The following is a 25,844-nucleotide window of genomic DNA, read 5'->3' on the forward strand; positions in this document are numbered from 1 at the left end:
AAATTCATAACTCGTTCCCTGGTGTAACTTGGTCACATCACTACAGACTCCTCCACAACTTCTCATTGGTTCTACGCAACTCCTCATTGGTTTGCGCGTGCTCCTCGATAGCTAGTCGAGAGGTCTCGAGTTTTTCCATCAAACGTTCCTGCAGAAGCTCTTGCTCAACTCGAGCTTCTGCTCGTAGCTTTTATTGCTCGACTTTAGCTTCTTGCTGGATTTGTTCCTGCTCTTGTCAGTACTGCTCATTGGCTTCCTAGAGAGCCCTCATTGTCTCCATGAGTTGCTATAAAGTGGGGGCATCACTTCCTTCGGATCCCATGGTCCCTGCCTAGTGTTCCTCATCACATTGGAAAACTTTCAACATGAATATGGGTGGGATCAGGTTTTATCAGGCCCCACGATGGGTGCCAAATATTCTCGCCGGTTGATTCTGTTGACAAGTTCTACCTTCGGTTTGTCTCCTTTGGAATCTGTTCTACGTCTTTTTTCACTGGAACGTGGCTTCGTTGAAACAGAGGGGGCTCTACCTATTGATCACACTCCGACGATCAAGTCAGTAAAAGCTTTACTAAAATAGATAAGTATTCAGTCTCAGTCTTAGAAACAACGTACCTTTATCGGTGGACTCAAGCCCCTTTTATAACTACTCTTGTAACAACTTTCTCTCATGAGAATCTTATCTCTACTAAAAGCATAAAATAATAACAGAAAAACCACCTGCTAACGGGGCACCACTTATCTTCAGGTGCTAACAACAAGAAAATATTTTGTTTATGTGTGCACCCTTACTCACGATGCTTCTTTTATTTAACAACTTTATCTTTTCAACCAACAACTATTAATTAATATGTAACTAATGTGTTAATTAATATATAACTAACTTACATATTATCACAAGAGATAAAATATCTCTTTATCTTCAGAATAATATGATCACAAATTTAAACAATAATAATTATATCTTTCATCTTCAGAATAATATGATAACAAATTTAAACAATAACTATTATATCTTTCATCTTTAGAATAATATGATAACAAATAAAATATTTCTTGTACCGACTCGTCCTCGATGGGACCCACCAAGGGGCTCTAAGGAGGAGAGTTAGTGTGTTGACCGCCTTGGGCGTCGCTAGGTATGGGCGTCGCCAGGTATGGGCGTTGCCCACCTTAAAGGCGTGACTCGTTATCCTAAGAGCGTGCTTTGGCCCAAATGGAACCACCCCCCGATACCCACGGGTAGGAAAGACCGTGGAAGGGGCGACACAGTGAGAGGCCACGGTACAGGCGTGGAGGCCTCAGGCCTCGGTGCCTCAGAACAGTAATAAAGAGAAGAGAAAGGTGGCTTCAAGGCCATATTCCCAGTAATAGCAGGGAGTGACCTGACTCGTGAAGTACCCATGCATGAGGTGTAGGGACGTGGCAATCCACGCCACCTTTGGAGAACCGCTGGGACAGACACAATTAGGGAGAGGGCCACGTCCCAGGGGTAATCTACGTGCATGGTGCGAGAGGAAGGCTGGGGTACTCCCAGGGCGAGTGACTAGAGGCTGGAGCGCATGAGTTGGCACCCAGGTAGTCATCCCCTACGCCGGATGCACTTCGATGAAGGAAGACTTACACGCTGGGATTTCCCTAAGTTGGGTTCCAGCGTCGTAAGGCCTTCCACGTAGAGTTGCGCTTAAGAATAATATGATAACAAATAAAATATTTCTTTATCTTTTATCTTAACTAACTTTTCTGGGCTGACCAACATCTAGGTCGAGCTCATGACCCATCTCTTGGGCACAAACACCAAACTGACCTCTCCCAAATACCTGGACCGAGGTCCTGAGCATTCCTGTCCAGTACAGTTACTATTGCTACTTCCTAAGGAAGAAATGTAATATGAGGAGAGACAGAAAAAACATGTATAACAATAATGACATAAAGAAACAATCCCTTCTTATTTTATCATAAGCCATTTTTAACCATATAAAGGAGATGAGTTTATAGCATTATACAAAGCAAATGTTCAATGCCATAATATTATTTTAATCTTCTGTAGTCTTATATGTTTATGTTGTTTTCATTTTAGTGCTTATATAACACTAGACATGCCCGCCAAAGCAATCTAGATATATTGCTCTGTTTGCTTTTGTGTTAAATGTTAAATAGTAATTAACTCTGGCATTTTCAGTTTGACAGCTTCTAGAGAAGTATGGGATAGATCTTAAACAAATTGGTCGGCCGGAAGTAGGTAGTGAGACTGTGATTGACAAAAGCAAATCCATAAAAAAATTCCTAATGTAGATCTTTGAGGTATGGTTTCAGTGTCAAACTGCATGGATAGATGATTCTCTTTGTTAATGTAAATTGACTTTCTTCACCACATAATGGTAGTTTACAAATTCTTAACAGTCAATGTTGGGTATATCATCTAAAAGAGAGCATAGCTGAAGTGTTTCATAACTATCTGGGGTCTTTTCTTTAATTCTATACCCTGGTACCAGCTTTTGCATTTGAATGCCATTAAGTAATGTTCCACTATCTCGAATATAACAAGTATTGCTAATAATCAAAATTGTGGTTATGTTAATGACTTTGTTAGCTTTTTAGTACAATATTCATTTTTTTTGTCTGAAATACGCATAAACATGGAAATACCGATATCGAGGGTGTTGATTCAACAAATGCATGCTATGGAGGAACTTGTGTCAATTGGGTGGAGAGTAACTCATGTTTCCCAATCCCTTTTAAATGTTCTATTTTTAGAACAACAAGTTATGAAGTCAAATGCATATCCTATATTCTGTTGTACCGTGATGTCAAGTTAGTCTCCACTGAACGCTGTTGCCATGCTAATTGGTCCTGATGCTCCCATTGCTTTTGAAAGCAAATTGAGGGGAAGTCATATGGCTCATGCCTATGACTTTTACAAGCCTAATCTTGCCAGCTTATATCCAGTAAGTTATCTTTGGACTATGGGATCTCATGCTTTGAAAGCGTATTTCCATTTTCTCCACCTCCAGTGTGAAAGAAATCATTCAATTTTCTTTCCGTTTTAGAGAGTGCTACGAGGGATGACATCTAACTGCGTCCATTCTTTCCGTTTTATAATTTTATTGTTTTTATAATTTTACTACTATAATTATTATTTATGATTTTATTATTATTTTTATATTATAATGTTATAAATTTATTTTCATTATTATTCTCGTATAAGATTTTATTATTTTTATTTTTATGGTTTTCTAATTATTATTACTATTTTATATATTTATTTTAACTATATTATTAGTACTGTTTAAAAATGTCACGTAAAATAATCTATGGAAAATATTATGTAAAAATAAATTATTCTTAAATGTTAAAAAATTAAATATTTACCTTATAGTAAACTAATCTTGTAGGTTTCAAGCATAAAATTGTAAGAATTATTAAAGGTTTCATTCAAGAAGAAAAAGGTTTCAACAAGATTAATATAATCCTAGAACTAATTTAATTAATGAATTTTTATTTTAATCTTATTCAAGTTTCAAAAGTTTAATCTAAGATTAGTTTAATCTAAAATCTTAGTAAAACAATTCAAAGATTTATTCTATCAGAAAAATATTTTAGATAATTAAATAATTAAAGATATCTTTTTAATATATTTGAAAACTAAATTCTTTAAAAATGTAAGTTTAAAGAAGTAAAACCATTTTAAAATATTTTTAATCTTAAATAATCCAACATTTCTTTAATTACATTTTCCTGAAGTGTTATATTTTTCCTATTCTTTGTTAGAATTAGAGGCCTTAAACAAGAGGAGATGAATTGTTTAATGAAAGATTTTCGAAAATTCTGGACAAGAATGAATATTAATGCAGAAGAAGCAATCAGATCAACCAAACAACAAAGTTGTTTTAATTTGATTCCAGAAAATCAATCGATTGTTTTTATCAGCATCTTGAAAATCACAGATCAAACAGTGAGGGAAAGAGAGATTTAACACACAAGGATTATATTGGTTCACTCTTAACCTGAGCTACATCCATTTCCAAGAAACCCCTGGGTATTTCACTAAGCTATCAAATACATATTACACAACACAAGCACGAAAGAGGTGATCTTGAACCCTTCAAGAACACTCACCCTCTTTGAAACACAACCACTACAGGTCAGAACATCCTCTAACTGTAGACACTAGTACTTTACACCTTTACAATATGAATTGAAGAACAACAAAGAATATGAAGGATCACACCTGATACAAAAATGAATACAGCAGATCCTACTCCACTCTTAACCAATGCAAAGCTCTTAGCAATCTTGCAATCTTTGAAAAACCTTTTTGATCTTTTGTAATCTGATCTCTGTGTGTGTAATTAGAGATTCAAAAACCAGTTATATAGCCTAAAAAATAGTCGTTTCAGACTATCAATCTGGGGCCAAAACAGATTTGAAATAAGCAAAAACAGTTTTAACAAATTTAACCAATTTTATTAACTTTTCAAAAAAAAATCAACTGATTGAAAGTGCTAATCAATCGATTGAATTGGGTTTGATTGTGAGGTCAGCCAATTTTAGCTTTTTCAAAAGAGTTTTATGCAACAATTTAATCAAAGTAAAGCAGCATATAAACCAAGTTTTAAAGCAGAATATAAGCACAACACAAACCATACAAACCATAAACTTCTCCCCCTATTTGTCTTCACAAATAGACTCCGAAGGGATAGAAAACAACATTAAAAAATAGAAAAAAAAAATTGTTCAGATGATAAACCAAAAATAGAAAGAAAGCTTAAAATTTTCTTCAATCTTTTTGGCCATATTGCAACTCAAATAGCTAGTTTTGCATAGCTTCAATCTTCTCATCCAGGCTTTGAAACTTTGCCACACAAAATTCATGATGAGCTCTTTAATCATGTGCAAAGTTGTACAACCTATTCACCACAAGCCTTTCAAATGGAGACATGGATGTGATTTGTTCTTCCATGTTTATATTAATTGGACCAGCTTCATGGACACCAACAAATTCATTTCCAGTAGCAGTAGCTTCCCCTTCATTCTCTTCTCTAATGTGAGCTCCACTTAATGAGCCAACTTCACCATCTTTGCTCACCCATATTTTGCCAATCTTGGTAAATCCCATTTTACTTAAGGACCCATTGTTGATTTCACTTGAGGTTTTGACAAGTTCAGATTGTTCTCCTTCCAGATCCACTTCAAAATAGTTCAAAAATGTAGTGATTAAGACGGCATAAGGGTAATGGTAGTCACTTAACCTTATTGACTTTTGCATATGCTCCTTGATGATGTGAATCTAGTTAATCTTCACTTTGTTCATAATACAGTAGATGAGCACAAGGTCCTCTTCAGTTAGTATTGAATGATTGTTGCCTCTTGGGGTTAACATCCATGAAATAATGAAGGTAATAAGCCTTTCATTCAATTTCAACCCTCCCACGGAGAAATTGCTCACTCTTGATTGAGGATTCTTTAAGCATCTTTTGTAGAACTGCATCTTGTTGAACTCATCAACGACACCTATATTTGCTTTGTTGAACCTCAAATCAGCATGTTTTAAACCAGTGATTGCAATCCAGACTTCATGAGTGATCTCCATATCCACCTCTTTCACATGTGAACAAATATTGTCACCAATGATTCGGAAATTAGTGTAGAAGACTCTTACCAAATCTGGGTAGATGTTCTCAGACATTTCAAGGAACCTTTTCAGCATTTGTTCCTTCAAAAGACTCCTCACTTCCATGAGTTTTTGTTCCTTCAACCAGTTGAAGGTGACCAGCTTTGGATTGTTGATCATCTTCCTACTTGTTTCATGGAGATACTTCTCAATTTTCTCATCCTTTCTTGAGAACCATCCTTCCAAGCGCCCACCTCTTTTCACACCACGAGTTTTCATTCTTTTGGAGGAGGGAGGTGTGGAATCCATGGTGGAAAGAGGAAATAATAGAACCAAATAGAGGAAGAAAACAAATTTGATATGAAGATAGAGAAGTAATCAATGAGTTGATTCTGTGAAGAAAAACAAATGCGCAAATATGGTTAGTAGTAAAAGAAGTTACACAATTTGGCTTTTAGTGGGTTGACTTTATAAAAAAAAAAAAGAATTTGTTCATAGAAATAACTGACCAACATCAGCTTTGACCAGAATTCACATGACCAGCACATGGAGAATTGACTAGTCATAAAAACACTTAAATTTCCAAGAGTTATAGAATATATTCCCTTTAAGACTAAGAATAACTTCTAATCAGGTTATTTTCAAAGCAATAATAAATGCGACTTTGACCCAATATTTTTTGTAATTAAGAGAAACAGTTGTACCAAAAAGGACAAGGTTTCAAAACAGCTTAAAAGAAAACTGACAGAGTAAAAATAATCGGTTGTTTCGTAAAAACAATCGGTTGTTTTTTTGCACCTGAAAAAAACTTCACAAATTAAAAAGGACTTTGGCAGTGTTAAACAAACATTTTAATGATTTCATAAACCATAAAGCAGAGATATTTTTCACAACAGATGTACACAAGAGAAACAACTCAATTAATGTCTCATCAAATCATAATGAATTAAGTACACATATAGAGAGATAAGAGTTTCAATATTTGAATGTTTAACTCTTGTGGCAGTAGTATTATACATCACATAATGTATTTGTTCATAGGATTAGCCATCAAAGCTTCCACACCAGATTTCTTTTTCAATTGAGGCACCATCATTTTCATCAAGAAGTCTAAGCATTCATGAACTCTTACAAGATACAAATGTTAGCAGAAAAGATTTTGTCCCTTTTTGAATTTAGGTCCATTTGAGTTAAATTGGTTATAAGAACCCTTAAGATTCTTAGGAACCCACTTTAAAATACCCCTAGGAACAAAAACTTTCCTCACTTTACAGAATTTGACAGAATGACCCTTTCACATACAGTAGAAGCAAGAAACAACTGGTTGTTACGAATTTTCAATCGGTTATTTTTCTGCAATGGTTGAAAATGGTTTTGAAATGTCATTGGTTTTTGCTCTGTGGATTAAAACCAAGTCCAGATTTTCCAAAGACAGTCTCAAAGTTGGATTTTCCTTTAGAAAGTTTATCCACATTTTTCATAAGATAATGAACTTTCTTTTGAAGAGATTCGCAGTTTTCACAAGAAGTAGAATCACACTTGCAAAAAGAATTTTGATAAACCATTTCCAAGTTTTCAAAATAACTTTTTGAATTGTTTAATTCTTCTTCCAAGATTTTGACTCTATTTTCCATCCAGTTGTTTTTACTTTTATACTGAATGCTCAAAAGGGTCAATCTATAAGCTTCTTTATGAGTCTCCTTAAAGGCCTCAAGAAGTTGATAGTAATTTTCATCATCAATGGAAGAGTTTGTACTTACACTGCTTGATGTAGATTCTTCCTTTGCCATCAAACACAAATTGATTTTTTTAACTTATGAAGATAAGCCAGAAGATGACAAGTCATTGTCTTGCCAAACAATTCCACTTGAACCTTCATGAGTGCTTTCAAAAGTATCCCACATATCCTTTGTTGAAACACACTTTGAAACTCTGAAAAACTCATTAGCATCAAGAGCATATATAATAATATTTTTAGCAATGCAATCAAGTTAAACCTTTTTACTTTCACTCTTAGTCCATTGGGACCAAGGTTTTTCAGAGAAAACTTTATCTTTTTGACATATAGGAATAAAAGGACCATTTGTGATAGCATTCCAAATTTTTCTAAAATCAAAAGATTCAACAAAAAATTTCATTCTAATCTTCCAGAGTTGATAGTTTTCACCACAGAACAAAGGTGGTTTGTTTATAGAAGCACACTCCCCAAAGGGTAGTTTATCAGCCATGTGAAAGAAATTTTTGAATCAAAACTTGAGTAACTTTCAAGCACTTGGCTCTTGATGCGAATTGTTAGAATTAAGGGCCTTAAACAAGAGGGAGGTGAATTTTTTTATGAAAGATTTTTGTAAATTCTAGACAAGAAATTAATGCAGAATTACAGAAGAAACAATCAGATCAGCCAAAAACAAAATTGTTTTACATTGATTCCAAAAAATCAATCGGTTGTTTATGCGAATTAACCGATTGATTTTATCAACACTTTGCAAAAACACAGATTAAACAATTTTAATAGCAGTAAGGGATAGAGAGATTCAACACACAAAGTGATGCAAATCAAGATGAAAAGGAGGCCAACATTCAAGACCAAGAAGAAGATGGAGAAGCCCAAGCCCAAGCCCACTCCAATTAAAGAATCACTAGGAGCATGGCTAGATCCTTGGGAAGAGATTGCCAAATGAAATCTCTCTTTGTAATATCTCTTGTATTAAATTGTAAATAGGATAGGATAGCCTTAGGGAAGTGCCTAAATAGGAAAACAAAAGAAACTATGCATGTAAAGGCACTTTTAGTCACTAGTTACTTAGAAATGGCTAGGAAGGTCACCATTTGGCCTAGTTAGGTGCCTTTTGTTCATAGAAGGAACTTGAAGGAGCCTTTCCTTCCTTCCTTACCTAGAGGGCTGGTCATCTCTCACCTTATAAAAGGAGAGCCTTGCCTCATTGTAAAACAAGTTGAAAATTGGAAGTAATGAAACTCTAGTGAAGATTAGAGAAAGTTGTGAGTGTTGACTCTTCTTCTCTCTGTAGTCTCATCTTGTGAGCTCTTGGGACTCTCAAGTGGCGGCACCACCACTCATCTTGGAAGCAACCACCCTCCAAGTGGCGTGAAGATCATCCCTTGGTCTACAACCACCTAAGTCTTTCTTTCCATCTCCTTTTTCTTCCGTTTTTGTGTTCTTTGTTGGTTTCTCTATTCCATGTTCGCTGCAATCTGTCCTTGGATGTGCTTCTATCTTTTTTTGCACGTTATTCCTTTCATAATCAGTGCAGATCTTTTGTACTCTTGCTGTTCTTGGTTCATTTTCTTTTTGGTATCATTTTACATGCGAAACCTTGTTGTTTCCAAGTTCTTCTACATGGGTTTGTTGTTTTGCTCATTCCATTCGGAAAACTTGTTGTAGGCTGCGTTATCTTCTGTTCTTGATACTATTCTGTGTTGTTTGAGTTGTTCTTGGTCTTACTTGCTGTTTTAGAAGTTACGCATCCATTCTATGTTCATTTCTTGCATTACAAGTCATAAATCTTGCATTTTGAATGTGAACCTTTGTTTTGTTGTTTTAGAAACTCTTTCAATTGCCTTTAGAACTTGATCCTATTCTTGAAAGTATCTTGAATGCTATGAACCCAATGTCAACTCATCCCAAAATAATCAAAGGTTCAAATGAAATCATATCATGTGGTATCAGAGCCATGGGCATGAAATTGTTGATTGTGAGTTGAATAGATACTTTTGTTTTCGGCAATTTTTTTTCCAGCACCTATAATTCGTGTAATCTGTTTTCCAGCACTGTATATTCATGCTTTTGTTCAGTTTGAATGTGTTTTAGTTGTGCGTTTTCTTTGATTTTACCAATTTGCTTTGAGTCATATGTTTCTAGTGTTCTAGGAGTCCAAATCTTTCCTATACTTGCTTGTTTGTGATTTTGGAAGGGGTTCTTCTCTTTAATTTGTTTTAGTATTTGTTGATTTGAGGCTCCAAACATTTGATTACAAGTGATCAATTGTGGTGAATCCATCTTTAAAGTTTTCTGCAAATTGATTGATGTTTACACTTAGAAATGATGCATATTATGGTTCTTTCACTACCTAAGTTCCATATAGTATATAAAAAAAAAAAAAAAAGCAAAAAAGTACCTAAAATAGTACAATTCTGTTTTAAAAAGAATAAAAACAGTAAGGTACTTGCATCTTATCTTTCTTTTGCACATTACATTTCATCTCAAAGTTGGATTCATAGTGATTGGCAAATTGTTTTCTACATTGTGGAACTTTTGATCCATTTACTTTGACAAGTTTTTGAGGTTTGATTTCTTCTTTGATTACAAGTTTAGTGAGTATTCTTTGAGTCTTATTGTGTGCCTTTTCTTGCTTGTCACATAATTTCTAAGTTTTGTCATAAATCTACAATTCCTTTTGTGATAGCCTTTCTTATTTTTGTCCATTTTCTTGCTTGTCTTTTATTGTTCTTTAAGTTTTGTGGTTGATGCTTTTAGATTAAGTGGGTGAGTGCTTTGACATATTTCACTTGAGAATCACCAAACCACAAGATTATCTTGGAAGAGAATTGAATTCTTTTTGGAGTGAATTGAGTGCAAATTTTGTCACAAAACCGCAAGCATCTTTGCCATTTTTTCACTTGTTTACTAACTTTGTTTTCTCTTAATTATTTGTTCATTTGTGTACTGCTTTGTTATTAAAATGGAGCATTATTCAAGTAGTGGTTCATCTGCGTCTAACTCTCCACAAAAAGCATACATTAAGGGTGAATTGAAGGATGCCAAAAAGACCATTGCACAAAAAGATGAAGCCATAAGACAATTAGAAGCAAGGTTGCAAAGGCTTGAAGAAAATCATGCCACATCCAACAATTCTGCAAATGGAAAGCGCCATTCACATAGAAGCACTTCAAGAAGTGCTTCTAATCATCTTGGTCGTGAAGAAGAATCGGATGGAGGACGGTACCACCAAACCCATCAACACCATCGTCGTTATCATAGAGAAAGAAGGCACCATGAAAAAAAGCTTTACTTACCCTATGTAAAATTACCTCCCTTTAATGGGGAAGGAGATCCTAATGTGTACTTGGGGTGGGAAGTAAAATGTGAGCAAATTTTTTATGTGTATAAGGTCAAAGAAGACCAAAGGGTACATCTAGCCACTATAGAATTTTTAGACTATGCTTTACAATGGTGGCATAAGACACTCATGGACATTGGACTTAGAAGGAGGCCTCACGTGGACTCCTTGGTTGCTTTAAAAGAATGTATGCACGATAGGTTCGTTCCACCACACTTTAGGAAAGACCTAATGTTGAAGCTCCAACGGCTTCAACAAGGCACGCTAAGTGTGGATAGTTATTTCAAGGAATTAGAGACGCTTATGCTTAAAATAAATTTAGATGAAAGTGAGGAAGCAAAGATTGCTAGATTTATAAGTGGTCTTAGAAGGGATATACAAGATGTTGTAGAACTTCAAGAGTATTCATCTTTACAAACCTTAGTTCACCTTGCCATCAAGGTTGAAAATCAAATTGCAAGGAAAATGACTTTCAAAAATTCTACTCATGATGGTTACTACAACAACTCTTGGAAAAATAAAAACAAATCTTTTTCAAAGTTCCCTTCTAAAGATTCATCTTCTATAGCTAAGGATTCTAAGCCTTCCACTTCTATTCATAAATCACCAACCAAATCCTCAAGTAAAAAGTGTTTTAAATGTTTAGGATATGGTCACATAGCGGCTAATTGTCCTTCTAAAAGAAATATGATGATAAATGTTAATGGGGAAGTGGTGAGTGAACATGAATCCGCAAACTCTATATCATCCACACCTCCTAGGTCGCCAAGTGAGTATAAGAGCGAAAGTCCACATGAAGGTGACTTGTTAGTAGTGAGACGTATGCTTGGTCAACTTTCAAAACCTTTTGATGAAACACAAAGAGAAAATATTTTTCATACAAGGTGTCTCATTAATGACAAGTTATGTTCTTTAATAGTGGATGGGGGTAGTTGTGCTAATGTGGCTAGCACAAGAGTGGTAGACAAACTAGGATTGCCTACTATTTCTCATGCAAAGCCCTATAAATTACAATGGTTAAGTGAGGTTGGGGAAATAGTTGTAAATAAACAAGTCCTCATTAGATGTTCTATTGGTAAATATAAGGTTGAGGTCTTGTGTGATATTGTACCTATGGAAGCTACACACAATTTACTAGGTAGGCCATGGCAACTTGATAGAAAAGTTTTTCATGATGGCTTTACCAACAAACTTTCTTTTGACTTCCATGGGCACAAGGTCATTTTAAAATCTCTCTCTCCAAAAGAAGTCCATGAGGACCAACTTAAAATGAAGCAAAAAAGAGAGAATGAAAAAGATAAAAAAGAGTTAAAAAAAGAGTCTTCTCATGACGAGCCAAGAGGTCAAGAAGGTAATAGTATCCCTAAAGCCTATCTTTTTAGCTATACCTAGAACCCTTGAGTGTGAAACGGCTAAGGTTCACTCTACTTGCTTGGATGATTTGGTAGAGGAATTTCATGATGTGTTTCAAGATCCTCCTATAGGCTTACCACCTCTAAGAGGAATTGAACTGCAAATTGATTTTATTCCCGGCGCTGCTTTACCAAATAGACCGGCATATAGAGCGAACCCAACCGAGAGTAAAGAAATTCAACAACAAGTTGAGGAGTTAATGACTAAGGGATGGGTGCAAGAGAGTTTGAGTCCATGTGCTATGCCCGTGATACTTGTCCCAAAAAAGGATGGGTCATGGAGGATGTGTACGGATTGTAGAGCCATAAATAACATTACCATCAAATATAGGCATCCCATACCTAGATTGGACGACTTGTTGGATGAATTGCATGGATCAAAAAAAATTTCCAAAATTGATCTTAAGAGTAGTTATAACCAAATCCGGATTAAACCGGGAGATGAATGGAAAACCGCTTTCAAGACCAAGTTTGGCCTTTATGAGTGGTTAGTTATGCCATTTGGCTTAACTAATGCTCCTAGCACCTTCATGCGGCTCATGCATCATGTCCTAAGACCATTCATAGGCAAATTTGTTGTAGTTTACTTTGATGACATACTCATTTATAGTTTGTCTTTGGATGCGCATAGAGAGCATGTTAGGGAAGTTCTAATCACCCTTAGGAAGGAACATTTGTATGCTAACTTTGCTAAATGTATGTTTGCACTTGATCATATAGAATTCCTAGGGTTTGTGGTGAGTTCACAAGGGGTGCATGTTGATCAATCAAAGGTTGTAGCAATTCGCCAATGGCCAACACCCACCAATGTGCATGAAGTACAAAGCTTTCATGGACTTGCTTCTTTCTATAGAAGGTTTGTGAAAGATTTTAGTACAATTGCCGCACCTTTAAATGCAATAGTAAAGAAGGATGTGGTCTTCAAATGGGGAGAAGAACAACAAAAAGCTTTTGAATCTTTGAAAGAAAAATTGACTAATGCTCCCATCTTAACCCTTCCTAACTTTACCAAAACTTTTGAAATTGAGTGTGATGCTTCAAATGTAGGCCTTAGGGCTGTACTCCTTCAAGAGGGCCATCCCATAGCTTATTTTAGTGAGAAATTAAATAGAAGTCATCTCAACTATTCTACTTATGACAAAGAATTGTATGCACTTGTTAGAGCTTTGCATAATTGGCAACATTATCTTTTTCCCAAGGAGTTTGTGATTCATAGTGATCATGAATCCTTAAAGTATTTGAAAAGCCAAAACAAGCTTAACAAGAGGCATGCCAAATGGGTAGAATTCATTGAGCTATTCCCATATGTGATCAAACACAAGCAAGGGAAAAATAATGTTGTGGCGGATGCCCTTTCTAGAAGATACACCTTGCTAAATATTTTGAACTCCCAATTTCTTGGCTTTGATCACATAAAGGAGTTGTATGTTGATGACCTTGATTTTTCTCAACTCTATCTAGAGTGCACTAAAAGTGGACACAAAGATTTTTTCATACTAGATGGTTTTCATTTTAAAGGTAAACGACTTTGTGTTCCACATGGATCTATTAGACAATCTCTTGTTAGAGAAGCACACGAGGGAGGTTTAATGGGACACTTTGGGGTAGGAAAGACTTTAGAAACATTACATGAGCATTTTTTTTGGCCTCACATGCATAAATCCGTACACTCCTATTGTGATAAATGTATAGCATGTAGGAAGGCAAAGTCTAAACTCCAACCCCATGGTCTTTATACCCCTCTTCCAATCCCTTCAATGCCTTGGGTAGATATTTCCATGGACTTTATCTTAGGTCTTCCCAAGACATCAAAAGGCATGGATTCTATCTTTGTGGTGGTGGATCGGTTTTCTAAAATGGCTCATTTTATACCATGCCACAAAGTAGATGATGCGACTTATATTGCAAATCTCTTCATTAAGGAAGTTGTTAGATTACATGGGCTTCCTAGAAGCATTGTTTCTGATAGAGATTCTAAGTTCTTGAGTCACTTCTGGAGGACTTTATGGGGCAAAATTGGTACTAAACTTCTCTTTTCTACTACTTGTCATCCTCAGACTGATGGTCAAACAGAAGTGGTGAATAGAACTTTGGGTCAAATGTTGAGATGCTTTATTTCTGGGAACCCAAGGGCATGGGAGAATTTACTACCACATATTGAGTTTGCTTATAATCGTGTAGTAAATTCTACCACATCCCATTCTCCTTTTGAGGTTGTGTATGGTTTTAATCCTTTGACACTTCTTGATCTTCTTCCCATATCTGTCCTTGATGATGTCTTATGCAAAGATGGTTTAGAAAAAGCTTCTTTTATAAAAGAATTGCATAAACACATCAAGCTACAAATTGAGAAGAAAGTTGGCAAGTATGCTGAGAAAGCCAACAAAAGGAGAAAGGCATTAATCTTTCAACCGGGAGATTGGGTTTGGCTTCGTTTGAGAAAGGAGAGGTTTCCCTCTCAAAGAAAGTCAAAACTAAAAACTCGGGGAGATGGTCCTTTTCATATCCTAAAAAAAATTAATGATAATGCCTATGAGTTAGATATGCCTGATACTTTTCTTGGTAGTCATACATTTAATATCAGTGATTTAACTCCCTTTTTTGCAGGCTTTCAGAATTCGTGGACGAATTCTCTCCAACCCGGAGAGTATGATGCAAATCAAGATGAAAAGGAGGCCAACATTCAAGACCAAGAAGAAGATGGAGAAGCCCAAGCCCACTCCAATCAAAGAATCACTAGGAGCATGGCTAGATCATTGGGAAGAGATTGTCAAATGAAATCTCTCTTTGTAATATCTCTTGTATTAAATTGTAAATAGGATAGGATAGCCTTAGGGAAGTGCCTAAATAGGAAGCAACCACCACTCATCTTGGAAGCAACCACCCTCCAAGTGGCGTGAAGATCATCCCTTGGTCTACAACCACCTAAGTCTTTCTTTCCATCTCCTTTTTCTTCCGTTTTGTGTTCTTTATTGGTTTCTCTATTCCATGTTTGTTGCAATCTGTCCTTGGATGTGCTTCTATCTTTTTTTGCACGTTATTCCTTTCATAATTAGTGCAGATATGTTGTACTCTTGCTGTTCTTAGTTCGTTTTCTTTTTGGTATCCTTTTACATGCGAAACCTTGTTGTTTCCAAGTTCTTCTACATGGGTTTGTTGTTTTGCTCATTCCATTCGGCAAACTTGTTGTAGGATGCGTTATCTTTTGTTCTTGATACTGTTATGTGTTGTTCTTGAGCTGTTCTTGGTTTTACTTGCTATTTTAGAAGTTACCCATCCATTCTATGTTCATTTCTTGCATTACAAGTCATAAATCTTGCATTTTGAATGTGAACCTTTGTTTTGTTGTTTTAGAAACTCATTCAATTGCCTTTAGAACTTGATCCTATTCTTGAAAGTATCTTGAATGTTATGAACCCAATGTCAACTCATCCCAAAATAATCAAAGGTTCAAATGAAATCATATCACAAAGTTTATACTGGTTCACTCTTAACCTGAGCTACATCCATTCCCCAGAAACCCTTGGTATTTCACTAAGTAATCAACCACAGATTACACAACACAAACACCAAAGAGGTGATCTTGAACCCTTCAAGCACACTCACCCTCTTTGAAACACAAACACTACAAGTCATAACACCCTCTGACTGTAGACACTAGTATCTTACAATTTTACAAATATGAATTGAAACACAAGAAAGAATAGGAAGGATCACACCTGATACAAAACGAATACAGCAGAACCTATTCCACTCTTAACCAAAGCAAAGCCTTAAGCAATCTTGCAATCTTGGAAAACTTTTAATCTCTTTTTGTAATCTGATCTCGCTCTTATTTTAGAGATTTAAACACCAATTATATAACCTCAAAAATAGTTGTTTTTTACTTTCAAACCGGGGCCAAAACAAATTTGAATCAAGGAAAAACATATTTAACAGACTTAACCAATTCTGTTAAGATTTTTAAAACACAATCGATTGAAAGCACGGTTCAACCGATTGAATTGGCTTTGACTGTAAGGTCAGCGAATTTCAGCTTTTTCAAATCCTTTCCAAAACCACTAAGTGTAAAACAATTGATTGAAATGACAAATCAACAGGTTGTTTTTCACTTACTTTGAAAAACACATTTCTTTTGAAAGAACTTGATTGGTTCAATTTTGGATTAAGCTAACAATGGCTTGAAAAATTCCAATCTACCAGAACCCATACCCACAAGCAGCAACCTAGTCTTCAAGCAATCTTCATGGATTTGGAGACATCAAAGTTTCAAGTTCAACAAGCTTCTAATAACACTTTCCTAAGATGAACTAAATATGATTCTAGACTATGACTATAAAATGAAATATCATCAAAGTAAAGTACTACATATTTACCTATAGAATTCCTAAAGACATGATTCATAAGCCTCATGAAAGTTCTAGGTGCATTACTAAGACCAAAAGGCATAACTAACCACTCATATAGTCCAAATTTGGTCTTAAAAGCAGTTTTCCACTAATCACCCTATTGGATTCTGATTTGGTGATAACCACTTTTGACATCAATTTTAGAAAATATAGTGGACCCATGCAAGTCATCAAGTCTAGGAATGGGATGCCTGTATTTGATGGTGATATTATTGATGACTCTACAATCACAACACATTCTCCATTTGCCATATTTCTTAGGCACCAATAAAACAGGTACAACATAAAGACTTAGGCTTTTTGTACCCAACCCTTCTCCAATTCCTGAACTTGGGATTCTATCATCTTTATCTCTTTTGAATTAGTTTTGTATGTCAGTCTATTTGGTAGACTAGCTCCAAACACTAAATCTATTTGATATTCTATGCCCCTGAAAGGTGGAAGTCCAATTGGTTCTTCCTTAGGGAACACATCATCAAATTCTTTTAAAAGATTTTTGACTATAGGAGTTAGAACACTAGGTTATGAAAGTGTGGTAGTGCATGTAAGTGTTCCTTTACAAAGAAGAGTGCCCGAAGGTTGTTCAAATAGAATAATTTTCTTAACTTCTTTTTTTCTCAAATTTGTTTCTATCTGAATGACCTCATGGGAAGGAGCACTCTTCTCCCACGCCTCGACATTGTCCCTAAGGACTATCCTTTGATTTTCAAGATTTTTTTTTTCAAGATCTCTTTATTTTCATTTGCGCTTGGTCCTCTACCACTCGTGAAGGTGTTAAGGGAAAAAGCGCAAACCTTTTAGATTGGTGAGTAAAATTTTTCTCGTTGGTAAGGCCATTGCATGTAATTTTTTTATCAAATTGCCAAGGCCTTCCCAATAAGATATGACAGGCATCCATAAGTACTACATCACATAAAACATTACCATTTTAGTTACCCACAAAAAGAATTACTTTTACTTGCTTATCTACAGTTAAGTCCCCCACTTCATTCAGCCATTGAAACTTATAGGGTTTGGGGGTAAGGTACAACTTGTAGATCAAGCTTTTCAACCAACCTAATGCTACAACAGTTGCAACAAGAGCCACTGTCCACCATGAGAGAACAAATGTTTTCTTAAATTTTACATCTTATATGAAAGATGTTATTTGTATTTCATGCTTCAAAATACATTGACTGTTAAGGGTTCTCCGCCTCACATGGATATGCTCCCTCACTCTTTTCTTTCTCCTCTTCACTGGTTTCATCCTCTTGGCTACCATACTCAACTTTTCCTTTTAAGATAATGGTTCTTTTATTGGGACATTGAGATGCTATATGATCTCTACCTAGCAATGTTAGTTATCATTTTCCAAAGATCACACTAAGAAATAATTTCCATATCAAGAATTCAATAATATTCAAAATAAAAAAAAATCAAAATTAAGGAAGTTAAACTCAAGAGATTTGGAATTGTGACAAGACAGAAAGATTATTCAAAAATTATGATAAATAAAAAATTAAAGACTATAAAAAAATTAGGCACTCAAAGGAACCACCTAAACACTAGAATTGGATTACAAAATTAAAAAAATATATATATCAATTTTTTTAATGGTGTATAACAACCAACTTTTTTTCTGGCCCAATCTATTTTGCCCAAATTAAAAACTGTATTCTGCTTTTCGCACCTCCAAAATTACTGCACCAAAATTTTTCAATTAGAACTGTGCAGCCCATCACAAGCAAGTCACGGTCTGGTCCAGAATGCTTCACTGCACCAAGTTAAAATGCACTCATGGACCCACCAAGTGCAAATTTAGGAAAATGCTCCCTGCACCATATCAATTCCAATATGTACCCAACCTGGTATTGAAAATGATAAAAATGCCCTTCTAAAATGATGAAAATAACCTTAAGAAAAGAAGGGTATAAATAAAGATTACTTCTGGAATCTTTTATCCGGAACTCATTTTTGAATTTTGGAAATTTTTATCCATAATGCATTTTTAATTTTATGTTCTGGATTTTTTTATCTGGAATGTATTTTTTTATTTTTGAATTATATTTACTATTTTAGATTTTTAAATCTGGAATAAAAGTAAATTTTGGAAATTTTGAAAAATGATAGGAAGAAATTGCCGCAAAATTAACGTGCAGAATCTTTTTTTAATTTTTTTTTTTTTTTGCTTTTTCGAATTCAATTCTTACGGACCCCGCACCAAATTCTTTTCAATTGCAAACTTTTCACCTCAAGTTCACGTTGCAGGTCAATTTCCTCAAGCATGCATTCAAATTCTTCAATTGCAATTCCCTTATAATTCTCACGCATGCACTCCAAATCAATGCAACAAATCGCCGACTGGACCAACAATTAAATGCATCAAAATTGAATGAATCAAATTCAATTCAATTTAACCAAATCAATTTTCCTGACGCGGGACACATGCACACTTCCAGCAGCAGGTGTGTTTCAATTTTATTGCCAAATCCAGCGACTTCAAATAACAACCCAATTTCAGATTTCCAAATCGATTTGCAATTTAGTCTTTTTGCATATAAAACCATGCTCCATTTCACAGCTTTAAATTGCCACGTAAATCAATTAACAATTGAAAAGCATTTTCCAGATTCATCAAATTTCACCAACTGGATCCTACTCTCCAAAGTTCTAAGTCAAGACTGTGGACTCCTCTGCATATAACTTGCAAAATTTCATTCACCTTTCAAACTGAAAGCTTCACTATGCTTATCAATTCACAGATTGGATTCAAATTCAACAATTTAAAACAAATACAGATACAACAATACTGTTTCAATTAAAATTCCACTAATACTTGGCACCAAGAACCTTAAAAACCAGTGTCAATTGATAAAATTCTGTACCAAATCTGCACCCAAAGCGCTGAAACCTGCATCAGCACTAGTTTATGTGACTGTTTCTGAATCCAATTTCACAATTCAACGTTAACCTGCACCAGTTGCTAAACCAGAATTGAATCAACATAGTTGCAGTACAGAATCCAGAAAATTCTGCATAAAAATAAGTACTACACTGCACTTCACAAAACCAGTTTTACATTTCCACTGCTGGAAAACAAAAATTCTGCACCAAACTCCTCAAAGCCAGGTACTACAATCCTGAAACTAACTACAAGTTGTCCAATTACAGTTTCATCTACATGTATTCAATTTCCAAACACCAAATTATGTATAGCACCACCAAAGGTATTAGCTCACTGAAACTGCTGTAGCAGTAATAACGCCATAGCGAAACCATAAACCGTGAATCACACGGTGTTGGAAAAGAAATAATTTGATCCAACTATGGTCAACAGCACTCAAAATCAATAGTTCCACCAACAAGCTCTGATTACCAAATGATGAAGCTTGCATCTTCATTTCTAGATCTTCTTCATTGTTTTGATTTGAATATCTTTTACGAATGATGAAGATTACAGCAGAAGCCTGAAGAATTGTAGAAATTTGAAAGAGATGAAAATTATGATGGTGAATCTAAGTGAGATTAGACCAACACTTAGTTTCTAGAATGAGGTTAGGCTAACACTACTAGAAGGAGTCTAGAAATTTAAGCTCAAATAAACCATGCTCTGAATACCACATGATATGAGTTATTTAGTAGACTCACACATTGAGTTATTAATTTCACTTTGATTAGGATTTTGATTAGCAAGATAAGGTGATGACTCGGTGAGAATCGTCACTGGAAACGAACTTAACCAAGTGGTTAAGTAAGTGTGAAGTTTCTCTTCAAAAAGCAAAGAGAAAAAAACTCACAAGGAATGAAAATGCAAGCAAAAAATTAAAAAAAATTAAACGATATTAGAATAGGAGTTTGCATAAATGAAAGAGAGGAATTTAGAGGCTAAGAAGGAAGAACTTAGATGGTTGAAGACCTCCATGGAGGTGGAGAGATGGAGGAGTCATGTAACTTGAAGGAGGAGGAGTCCAAAATAAGTGATGAAGGGAGTCGCCACTTGGAGGAGGAGGAGCCCAAGATAAGTGATGAAGGGAATCGTCACTTGAAGCATCTTTGTCAAAATAAAACTTAAAGAAAACTATATACTCAGAATTCACTCAAGCAAAGTTTCTTTACTGAAAATTGTGGAGATTATAGGAGTTAAGTTCAAGAGGGGGGTGAATTGTACTTTGGGAAATTTCCGCAAATATACTATTTATGAAATCCTAACAAAAAAAAAAAAAAAACAGATTGATTTTCTTGTTTCACGAAGAAACATCAGAAATATAAGAGATTAGTTTTAGAATCAACAAATTTTATTTCTGACTTATCAGATCTTTATACAAAGAAACTATTGAAGACAATGTTTAAACCTTGAACACCATGAGTTAACTAAGAAACGCTAGAAGATCAAACAAGTGAAACAAGATCTTTAATTCTAATTTTCAAAACATAACCTTTAAAACACTTAGTTCAAATGGTTTCACTTAAACCCAGCAAGCACTTTTCATAAATCATTTTAAAATCAGTTTTGATATGATGAAGTCTTGAACCAGTTTTAGAACAAGATTGCTTATAAGAACTTTAATTCAAGTATTACCAATAAGGATACCTTGAAATTTTTAAAATGATCAAAGTCTTATTAGAATATTGAAAGACACAATATGATTTAAGCCAATACAACCGTTAAAACAACATATTCAATTTCGAAACAACAGATTTATTTCATCACAGATTTCCAGATTTTAGTTTTAAAGACAATGATTAAGGAAAAAGAATGAAGCACACATATTTATACTGGGTCACTCAATAAAAGCTACATCTAGTCTCACCTCACACCAAGATGGATTCCACTAAAATAAAGCAATCTTTACAAGTAACTCAGTTCTTGGACCCTTTAAGAACCAAGAACACAAGCTGAAACACATTATTTCAACAACACACTTACTTCTAGAAACTAGAAACCCTATCAAGAAGTACATACCAAAACACTTTTACAAAGAAAAATAATTAGGAAAGTTATTTGCAGACTAAGGAACTCAAACTCAAAGCCTCACTGCTGCAGAATTTTGATAGAATTTCCACTACCAAGCCAAAAGAAATCAGTACAAGAACGCTTAAAGTTTTTAAGAAAAACTTTCAAAAACAAAGCTCACATGAAAACCTCAATGAAACGCTCTTAAAAACTGTAAGCACTTTGTGATTACTAGGGATGATTTGAACTGAAATAAAGCTCCCTTTTTAGAGGATTCATATAAAAACAATTTTAAAAACTGTTATAAAAAAAAGGTTAGAGTTCAAAAGAAGTGATTATATTTTGAAAAACTACTTAATTGTAACATAACCAACCATAGGTTAGTTAAAACTGAATGTGTGAACAAAACTGATTTTAGGAACAAAACAGATTTTTGAAAATATCAAAATAGTTTTGGTGCAGTGTAAATGATGGAAGAGGGCCAAGCACAACCTTCCATGAAAGGCAAGAGCCAAGTCAAGAGCGTCTAAGATCAAGCTAGGAGCGTCTAAAGACCAAGCTAGGAGCGTCTAGGACAAGAAGGCCAAGCTAGGAGCGTCTAAGACCAAGCTAGGAGCGTCTAGGACAAGCTAGGAGCGTCTAGGACAAGCTAGGAGCGTCTAGGACAAGAAGACTTGGATCAAGCTATGAATGGGAGAGCGGCATACTAGCACATATTCCGTGAAGGCCCATCAAGTGTAGTTTAGCTTTCATTGGGGTATAAATAGCATAGCCATGTGGACAAATGTTTATTTTCTGCACATTAGAATTAAGGAGGAGTTAACCTTGATTAGTTAAAGGTTTCTAGAAGCCTTCACTAATCAAGGGACGGTTTTGAAGCCATGTGCACCCATGTGCACCCATGTGCTCCATGTGCCATGTGCCTTCACATTTCCATTTCATTTTGATTACATTTCATGTGCACTTAGCTTAACATTTACGGCCTCCTTAGCCTATAAAAGGAGATGCCTAGCACTTGTATTTGGAAGATTAATGAGAGTAATGTTATGCTGCCCACATTGTGCCATACATTGCTTTTGCGTAGGTTCTAGGACCTAATCTTCATCTTCATCATCTACCATAGGGCTGGCAGAACCTCCCTTCTTCCATACTCATCATGCACCTTCAAGATCACCATAACTCTTAGGAGGATCTTGCCCATCTCAATCCATAGCTTCCGCACCATTTTTCACAACATCCAAGAAGGGCTCCATGAGAATGCCATCAGTAAATGAATCAATTGTTTTATCAAACAACAGATTAAATTTAAGTGAGGGTAGCACATCTAGAGACGAACCCAAGAAACTACCAAACCTTTAGTGAAAGATGCCTCCATCCCATCCATCCGTGCTAGGGACACCAAGTGTTTTAAGTGTTTTAGAAGAGGACATGTGCAAGCGCAATGTCCAAACCAAAGGGCTTTGTTCTTAAAAGGAAAAGATGAGTACACTAGTGGTGAGGATGAACCTAGTACACAAGAAAAGGGGGAAGGAGAGAGGATAAATCCTTTGGAGGGGGACTTATTGATGATTCAAAGAATCCTCCACAATCAACCTAGTGCATCCATCAAGACACAACAAGAGAACATATTTCATACTAGATGCAATGTTTTAGAAAATATATGCTCTCTTATTGTGGATGGTGGATCATGCTGCAATTGTTGTAGCACTAGATTGATTAAGAAACTAAATCTACAAGTAGTTCCTCATTCAAAACCTTACAATTTACAATGGATTAATGAGAATGGAGAACTACGTGTAGACAAACAAGTGGAAATCAAGTTTTCTATAGGTAACTACAAAGATAAAGTTTTATGTGACATAGTACCTATGGAAGCTTGCCACATCTTATTAGGTAGACCATGACAATTTGATAAGAAAACTTTGCATGATGGTCTAACTGACGAGATCTCCTTCATCCCCAAGCACAAAAAGTTTGTACTTAGCCCTTTACCACATTCCCAAGTGTTAAAAGACCAAATACAAATGAAACATAAAAGGGATGAAGAGAAAATAGAAAAAGAGAAAACTTTTGGGAAACAAAAGGCGTGGGAGAAGAGTGTTCCTTCCCACAAGGTCATTCAACAAGACAAGCACATTGAAAATACCCTTGAAAACATGCTTCTTGTTGAACAACCTAGCCTTCCCTCTTGTAAAGGAACACTTGCAAGCATAAGCAAAAAAGAAGAGTTTTTAAAAGAAGCTTGCATAGATAAAGACTATTTCTCAAATGTGCTAGGATATCCCCAAGAGAATGTCAAGTTATCTATAAGCATCTACAAAAACAAAGTTTTGTGTGAAGTAGTGCCTAGAGCAACTTGTCATGTCTTATTGAGACAACCATTGCAAAGTGTACAAATTTTCATAAACAATGGTTGTACCAACAAGACTATCTTTACACATGAGAGAAAAAGTCTACATGAAGGAGAACTCATGGGCCAAATTAGAGTTAATAAAACTCTAGAGCTTTTAAAAGGAAAAATTTGTCACCCATGAGAAAAGAGGTTCAAAGACATTACTTTAGGTACAATTCTTGTTTTCAAACGACACCTAAGGCAAAGTCTCAAGAACTCTATACTCCTTCACCTTTTGTAAATGATCCTTGGGAAGACACACATTTCATATTAGAGCTTCCTAGGACAACAAAGGGTTTTGATTCCTTCTTCATGGATGTGGATAAATTCTTCCTAAGAAAAGTGACAAGCCTCCATGATTTATCTTCAAAAATAGTGATGGATAGAGCTCCAAAATTTGAAAACATAGCTCTTCCTTCTATGCTTCACGAAATCATGAGAGACACCCACAATTCTTGGGATAAGAATCCTTTTTCCATTTGAGCATGCATACAATGGAGTAGTCCACAAGATTACTCATATTTCTCCATTTGAAGTTGTATGTGAACATAGTCCTCTTGCCCTTTTAAAGTTGTTACCATCTCCTAAAGGAATTATGCCTAAGGGAAAGGTAACTACTATTGGAAATTTTAGAAAACATAAGAGGATTAGAGGACACATACAACCATCAAAAGGGAGATACTGTTAGAAGTTGCCAAAAACAAAAGAAAAACAAAAATGGCAACTTCACACAATTAAATTTTCTCCAAAAGCTCACACTAACTCCTTTGCTTTGTTTCAAGATTCCCATAGATTGACATTTGATCCGGGAGGACACACCTTGATGAAGCAAGAGGCTGCTATCCGAGATCAAGTCTAAAAATCTGAGGATAGATCTTCTCAAGAAGGAGGAGATGATGGACACCATCCAGCCACAACCATCCCCCTAAGAAGCAAAAGCATTGGATTTGAGGACAAATTCTTTTCAAGAGGGAGGGGATGATGGAAGAGGGCCAAGCACAACCTTCCATGAAAGGCAAGAGCCAAGTCAAGAGCGTCTAAGATCAAGCTAGGAGCGTTTAAAGACCAAGCTAGGAGCGTCTAAGACAAGAAGGCCAAGCTAGGAGCGTCTAAGACCAAGCTAGGAGCGTTTAGGACAAGAAGGCCAAGCTAGGAGCGTCTAAGACAAGCTAGGAGCGTCTAGGACAAGAAGACTTGGATCAAGCTATGAATGGGAGAGTGACATACTAGCACATATTCCGTGAAGGCCCATCAAGTGTAGTTTAGCTTTCATTGGGGTGTAAATAGCATAGCCATGTGGACAAATGTTTATTTTCTGCACATTAGAATTAAGGAGGAGTTAACCTTGATTAGTTAAAGGTTTCTAGAAGCCTTCACTAATCAAGGGACGGTTTTGAAGCCAAGTGCACCCATGTGCACCCATGTGCTCCATGTGCCATGTGCCTTCACATTTCCATTTCATTTTGCTTACATTTCATGTGCACTTAGCTTAACATTTACGGCCTCCTTAGCCTATAAAAGGAGATGCCTAGCACTTGTATTTGGAAGATTAATGAGAGTAATGTTATGTTGCCCACATTGTGCCATACATTGCTTTTGCCTAGTTTCTAGGACCTAATCTTCATCTTCATCATCTACCATAGGGCTGTCCGAACCTCCCTTCTTCCATACTCATCATGCACCTTCAAGATCACCATAACTCTTAGGAGGATCTTGCCCATCTCAATCCATAGCTTCCGCACCATTTTTCACAACATCCAAGAAGAGCTCCATGAGAATGCCATCAGTAAATGAATCAATTGTTTTATCAAACAACAGATTAAATTTTTGTGCAGTAAAACAGTTTTGAAAAAGCTTGAGCATATTTTTAAAACTTCTTTTAAAAGATCCTTGTGCTTGAGTTCATCACCATGGGTATGAGATATGAGGTTGAATCAAAATGCAAAAGGCTTCTTAAACCACTATAACCTAACTAAGACCATGATATATAATTATTATACATTTTC

Source organism: Phaseolus vulgaris, chromosome 1 (assembly GCF_051622355.1).
Source record: "Phaseolus vulgaris cultivar YP4 chromosome 1, ASM5162235v1, whole genome shotgun sequence".
Lineage (NCBI taxonomy): Eukaryota > Viridiplantae > Streptophyta > Magnoliopsida > Fabales > Fabaceae > Phaseolus > Phaseolus vulgaris.